This window comes from Callithrix jacchus, chromosome 9, assembly GCF_049354715.1.
Source record: "Callithrix jacchus isolate 240 chromosome 9, calJac240_pri, whole genome shotgun sequence".
Taxonomy (NCBI): Eukaryota; Metazoa; Chordata; class Mammalia; order Primates; family Cebidae; genus Callithrix; species Callithrix jacchus.
In genome coordinates, this window is record NC_133510.1 from 78072341 (window position 1) to 78078495 (window position 6155).

Consider the following 6155-nt stretch of genomic DNA (forward strand, 5'->3'; position numbering starts at 1 on the left):
CATTTGTGTCTTACTTCATAGTTTCCAAAGTTCTTTTATGTAATTATTTCATATTCAAACCATCCTTGTGGAGCTGGCATTGTCTCTGTTTTTAAAATAAGAAAACCGAACTTGGATTTGTGAAGATTTGATGCATTTACAAGTACAATTTCTTCATTTCTTAATTCCCACACTAACTTGTCATATATCTGTATGCCTAACAGTCCCTGGGCCTGGTCCATGAAACTGTTTTCCCCTAGGCCTCCAGGACTGTGATAGGAGGGACTCCCAAGAAAACCTCTGACATGGCCTGGAAACATTTTTCCCGTCATCTTGGAGATTAACATTCAGCTCCTCATTACTTTTTGTTTGTTTGTTTGTTTCCAAAGAAAAAAAATATTTTTATTTCTCATTTAAAAAAAAAAACAACAAAAATTTATTTAATTAAGCATAAAGTTACTTTCACATTTGTCTACAACCAGAGCAAATACAGTTCTTGGCATAAAGACACAGCCTCCCTACCTGCAAGATTACATATATAAAACTCCCACTATTGTTTAAATAATAGTGGACTTTTTAGTCAAATTAAAATAGTTATATTATCGAGAATAAAATGAAATGGATATAATTTACTCATAAGATTCATATTTAAATCTTTGTTTACAAAATACTATCCTGAGAATTATAATTCCATTAAGCTTCAATTTGAGTAAAAGTGTAATCTCTTAAATAACAGCAATTACTTAAACTGAAAATGATATCAGTCAAAATTAATTTGGAAGAGAGCAAAAATATTGTCAGGTTTCCTGCTGCGGTTCTGGATTTTTAATAGTGGGCTCATTTGAAGCTGAAATCAACCCTTCTACCTTCAGAATGTGGGGTAGGCAGGAAATCCAGGCCTTGTGGGAAGATAAGGAGGAAAACTCCTCAGTGGATAGACATTTCTCATTGCAAATGGAGTATGTGGTGGACCTGGGAAATCCCTTAATGGAAAGTAATCTTGAGAAGCTCCAAACATGGTTCCTGGAGGAGGTAGGGGGAAAGGAGTTTCTCTTCTTATGAAGGAGCCCCTTGTATCCACTGGTAACAATGGACCTTTAATTGGAGCAAGAGGTGGAGGAACAAAGCCAGGGCTAGTTGCTTCATTTTCAGTGGGGAGAGATGAATTAGACACATTTAAATTACCAAGATCATCTTTGGTATCATTCCTACTGGATTCCATTTCTAAAGGCATTGACCCATCCATTTTATCCAAAGAAGGCATATTAAAACTTTTGAGTTCTGCTGGTCCAGACAGTCTACCAGAATTAGAATAAAATCTGTCTTGCCTTTGTGGAGGAAGAGCTGAATCAGGATATGATTGTCCTGGTGGAGGAAACATTATCCTATGGTCCTCTTCCCATGAAGGTGACAGGGACAGTGTCAAGAGGAGTCCTATGAGTACTGGTTAAACTAACACAGCTTGATTCTTCTCTTTCAATGGTAATCTTATGGTTCAGAGGATTCCCTGGGCCTCTTGAGCCTCTTTCACCTCCCCTTGGAAGCAAAGGTGAGAGTCTGAGTGGACCCTTGAACAAAACTAGAGGAGAGAGAAAAGCTCTCATTTCAAACGAAGACCGACCCAATGGTGAAGGACCATGTTGGGAATGCTTTCTCAAATGCTGTATTCAGAACATCAAGTTCATAAGGATCTTTTTCTAAAAGTTCAAATTTAAACACTGTTTCAGTTCATTTTTGTCTGTTGTTAGCATTTTCTTAAATTCATTGAGGCTTCTTTCAGCAGTCTGAGCTGCCAACCAATTATCATGTGCTTTTTTCTCACAGGAAGTAATCTGCCCTTGATAATAATGAATGGTTCTCTCCAATTCTTCTTCAAGATCTTTGGCTCACTTTCTATAGGTCTCCAGCTCTTCAGTGTCATGGCTAATCTTTTTGCATACTTTAGAAAGTTTCTCTTCTTTTCTAACTGGTAATCTTCCTCTACTGTTAATTTTCCATGGAGTTTCATTTCATTTTCATGATATAATTTAGTCATTACTTTAAGTCTCTGTTGAAGCTTCTGATTCTCACTTTCAAAATGTGTGTTTTCTGATTGCAAAGATGCTTGTTCAGTCTGAAGGTTTTTAATATGCTCTGTAAGCTCTTCCTTTGTTTTGTTAACTTCAGCTAACTGACTATAAATTTGTTTTCTTTCTCCTAAGGTTTTTAAAGTAGCATTTAACTTAGCAACATGAATCAATTTCTCCAACAGTTCTTTTGGAGGATTATCTAAGTAAGCACCATTTTCTGATTCACTGTCCACTTCTAATTCCAAGTTATCATCATCCATTACATCTTCTCCAAGCATAGGAGCCCAATCATCTTTAGCAAGCGTTCAGTCAGAATCTTGATGTGATTTTCTTTATCTTTTAGATCTTGTTCTGTGTGTACTTTGGAGTCTTCAAATGTTAATTTCTGTTTGTTAAGTTCACTCACTTGTTCTTTCCATACCTCAGCTTCTTGCAGAAGCTGTGTCTGGTTTTTTTGAAGTTGAGTATTTTCAGTCAAAGCATCTTTTATTGCTATCTTCAGTCATTCTTCATTCATTTGAAATATCTTGAAGGTCATTTTGGCTTCAGCAACTTGTGATTTGAGGGATTTTGACTCATATTCTAGAGACTGTAATCTTTTTGAAATATCCACTATCAATTCATCTTGTTCAGAATGTGTTTATTTCTCTCCTTTTAACTCTTTTACTAGACAGGGTATTTCATCCTGAAGTTCAGAATTGGACTTGTTCAGCTTTCCACAGGTTGCCTCCAAACTTTGCACTTCGTTGCCTCCTAGCTTTCATACTCTTTTTGAACAGGGCTAAATTTTTCAAGTAGTTTACATTTTTCTTCAATTAGTCCAGAAAGCATTACGGCAAGCTTTTTCTCTCTTTCCACATAAAGCCGACTTCTAACAGATCTAAAAATTCTCCACCAAAAAAAAAAAAAAAAGGAAACACCAAAAAATCCAACAATAGCTGCTCATATCACCAATTCCCATAAAAATACAGCATAAGGATTAGAATCTGGTCACATACCATCAGGCAGTGATGCCACAACCCTCCATAGCACCTCCAGGACCAGTCATAAGTACGGCCAAGGGGTAGCCCTGGGCTCCTCCATAATGCCAAGGCTGCTCTGGCAGTCACTGCAGTAACCTTGGCCTGTTGGGCTTGCAATGAGGGGCAGAGAACAAGCAGCCTTTGGTCTGGAACCCTAATCCACACACGGCAACAAGAGCAGACCACTGTGGAGCCAGCTGTGGGGGTACCTGGGGCACCCACAGGCCTCACACCCTGTCTCCCTTGTTACACTTTACAACCTGAGGCAGCACAGGTTCAAGCCTGACCCGCACAAGCCTGCAATGCACCCTGTCCTTGCCACTCCACTGCCCCACCCCTCAGTTTGGTTTCTATTCCTTTTCTCTTTTCAAGTTTCTGCAGCCACCTTCAATTTCTCCTCAGAAAATAGTTGTTTCTTTTCTATCACAATGTCAGGCTGCAATTTTTCCAAACTTTTATGGTCTGCTTCTCTTATAAAACTGAATGCTTTTAACAGCACAGAAGACACCTCTTGAATGCTTTGCTGCCTAGAAATTTCTTCCTCTAATACCCTAAATCATCTCTTTCAAGTACAACGTTCTAGAAATCTCTAGGGCAGGGCACAATGCCACCAGTCTCTTTACTAAACATAACAAGAGTCACCTTTACTCCAGTTACCAACAAGTTCCTCATCTCCATCTGAGACCCCCTCAGCCTGGACCTTATTGTACATATCACTATCAGCATTTTTGTCAAAGCCATTCAACAAGTCTCTAGGAAGTTACACACTTTCCCACATTTTCCTGTCTTCTTCTGAGCCCTCCAAACTGTTCCAATCTTCTGCTTGTTACCGAGTTCCAAAGTTGCTTTTACATTTTCAGGTATCTTTTCAGCAATGCCTCACTCTAACTGGTACCAATTTATTGTATTAATCCATTTTCATACCACTGACAAAGACATACCCAAGACTGGGCAATTTATAAAATAAAGAGGTTTATTGGACTTAACAATCATGGCAGAGGACAAGGAGGAGCAAGTCACATATTATATGGATGGCAGAAGGAAATGAGAGAGCCTCTGTAGAGAAACTCCCACTTTAAAACTGTCAGATCTCATGAGACCCATTCACTATTACAAGAACAGCATGGGAAAGGCCTGTCCCTATGATTCAATCGTCTCCTACTGGGTCGGTCCCACAACACGTGGGAGCTGCAGATGAGATCTGAGTAGGGATACAGAACAAAACCATGTCACTACCCAAAATAAATCATTATATTAAAAAGACACCTGCACTCATGTTTATCACAGCCCTATTCACAAAAATGAAGTCATGAAATCAACTCAAGTGGCAGATATTTAATGCCACTGTTATCATTTCTGCACTGTTATTACTTCTGATTGTATTTATTTGAATTGTCTCTTTTATTCTTGGTTGTTCTAACCAGCATTCTATCAATTTTTTTATCTTTTCAAAGGGCCAATTTTTTTTTGATCCTTTGTATCTTTTTTTGGTCTTCATCTCGTTTAGTTCTGCCTTGCTCTTTGTTATTTCTTTTCTCTGTTAGCTTTAGGTTTGGTTTGTTTTTGCTTTTCTAGGTTTTTTTTTTTTTTTTTGGTACAATGTTAGGTTATTAATTTGAGATCTTTCTATTGCTTTAATGTAGGCATTTAACACTATAAACTTTCCTCTTAGACCTGCTTTTGCTGTATCCAAGAGGTTTTATTATGTTGTGTCTCTAGTTTCAAAAAATTTTTATTGATTTCTGCCTTAATTTCATTGTTTACCCAAAGGCCATTCAGGAGCAAGTTATAATTTCCATGTATTTGTATAGTTTTGAGATTTCCTCTTGGTATTGATTTCTAATTTTATTCCACTGTGGTACAAGATGATACTTGTTATGATTTTGATTTTTTTAATGTATTGAAACTTGGTTTATAGCCAAGCATATAATCTATTTTAGAGAATGTTCTATGTACAGATGAGAAATGTGTATATTCTGCAGTTGTGCCAACTGTTTTGTAAATGTCTATTAGGTCTAGTTAGTCTAGAGTCCAGTTTCAGTCTAGACTTTCTTGTTGATTTTCTATCTCAATAACCTGTCTAGTGTTGTCAGTTGTGTATCGATGTCCACCACTATTATTTCATTTTTGTTGGTCTTTTTTCTTACATCTAGGAATATTTGTCCTATGAATCTGGGTGGTCCAGTTTGTGGTAGATTGTTATATCTTCTTATTAAATTGATCCCTTTATCATTATCATTTATATAATGGTCTTCGTCTTTGTTTTTTACTTTTGTTGATTTAAAGTCTGTTTTACTTGATATAAGTATAGCTACTCCTGCTCACTTTTGGTCTCCATTTGCATAGGATGATTTTCTCACCTCTGTACTTTGAGTCTTTACCCATTACATGGCATTCTTGTAAGCAGCATACAGTTGAGTTTGTCTTTATATTCAATTCACCAATCAAAATCTTTAATGTATAGCATTTAGTTCATTGGCATTCAAGATTAATATTGATATGTGAAGTTTTGTTCTTGTCATAATGTTAATTGTTACCTAGTTGCTTTCTAGTTTCATAATTGCTTTATAAGACCCATGAGTTTAATACTTTTGTGTTCTTTTATGATGGCGAGTATTATCCTTTTGTTTCTTTCTTTTTTTTTTTTTTTTAGATGGAGTTTCACTCTTGTTACCCAGGCTGGAGTGCAATGGCGTGATCTCGGCTCACTGCAACCTTTGCCTCCTGGGTTCAGGCAATTCTCCTGCCTCAGCCTCCTGAGTAGCTGGGATTACAGGCATGTGCCACAATGCCCAGCTAATTTTTTGTATTTTAGTAGAGACAGGGTTTCACCATGTTGACCAGTATGGTCTCAATCTCTTGACCTCGTGATCCACCTGCCTCGACCTCCCAAAGTGCTGGGATTACAGGCATGAGCCACCACATCCAGACTATCCTTTTGTTTCTATGTTTAGAATTTCTGTGAGCATTTCTTTAAGGCCCAGTCTAGTGTTAACAAATTCTCTTAGCATTTGCATGTCTGAGAACTGTTTCATTTCTCCTTCATTTATGAAACTTGGCTTAGGAGGATACAGAATTCTTGGCT

At 37.4% G+C, this 6155-nt stretch overlaps 1 pseudogene; it reads right to left on the reverse strand.

Moving 5' to 3' along the window:
* Positions 1-669: 669 nt before the first annotated feature.
* On the reverse strand, positions 670-2801 carry LOC100406979 (melanoma inhibitory activity protein 2 pseudogene; annotated as a pseudogene).
* Between the last annotated feature and the right edge of the window lie 3354 nt (positions 2802-6155).